The sequence below is a fragment of the Petromyzon marinus genome, chromosome 66, assembly GCF_048934315.1.
Source record: "Petromyzon marinus isolate PM22_M1 ecotype Great Lakes invasive population chromosome 66, UKy_Petmar_22M1.pri1.0, whole genome shotgun sequence".
Taxonomy (NCBI): Eukaryota; Metazoa; Chordata; class Hyperoartia; order Petromyzontiformes; family Petromyzontidae; genus Petromyzon; species Petromyzon marinus.
Genome location: NC_133732.1, coordinates 11,731,138 through 11,732,060, shown reverse-complemented (window position 1 = coordinate 11,732,060; position 923 = coordinate 11,731,138).

The following is a 923-nucleotide window of genomic DNA, read 5'->3' as shown; positions in this document are numbered from 1 at the left end:
GGGAGACAAGGAGGGAGGGAGACAAGGAGGGAGGGAGACAAGGAGGGAAGGAGACAAGGAGGGAGGGAGACAAGGAGGGAGGGAGACAAGGAGGGAGGGAGACAAGGAGGGAGACAAGGAGGGAGACAAGGAGGGAGGGAGACAAGGAGGGAGGGAGACAAGGAGGGAGGGAGACAAGGAGGGAGGGAGACAAGGAGGGAGGGAGACAAGGAGGGAGGGAGACAAGGAGGGAGACAAGGAGGGAGGGAGACAAGGAGGGAGGGAGACAAGGAGGGAGACAAGGAGGGAGGGAGACAAGGAGGGAGGGAGACAAGGAGGGAGGGAGACAAGGAGGGAGGGAGACAAGGAGGGAGGGAGACAAGGAGGGAGGGAGACAAGGAGGGAGGGAGACAAGGAGGGAGGGAGACAAGGAGGGAGGGAGACAAGGAGGGAGGGAGACAAGGAGGGAGGGAGACAAGGAGGGAGGGAGACAAGGAGGGAGGGAGACAAGGAGGGAGGGAGACAAGGAGGGAGGGAGACAAGGAGGGAGGGAGACAAGGAGGGAGGGAGACAAGGAGGGAGGGAGACAAGGAGGGAGGGAGACAAGGAGGGAGGGAGACAAGGAGGGAGGGAGACAAGGAGGGAGGGAGACAAGGAGGGAGGGAGACAAGGAGGGGGGGAGACAAGGAGGGAGGGAGACAAGGAGGGAGGGAGACAAGGAGGGAGGGAGACAAGGAGGGAGGGAGACAAGGAGGGAGGGAGACAAGGAGGGAGGGAGACAAGGAGGGGGGGAGACAAGGAGGGAGGGAAACAAGGAGGGAGGGAGACAAGGAGGGAGGGAGACAAGGAGGGGGGGAGACAAGGAGGGGGGGAGACAAGGAGGGAGGGAGACAAGGAGGGAGGGAGACAAGGAGGGGGGGAGACAGGGGGGGAGACAGGGAGGG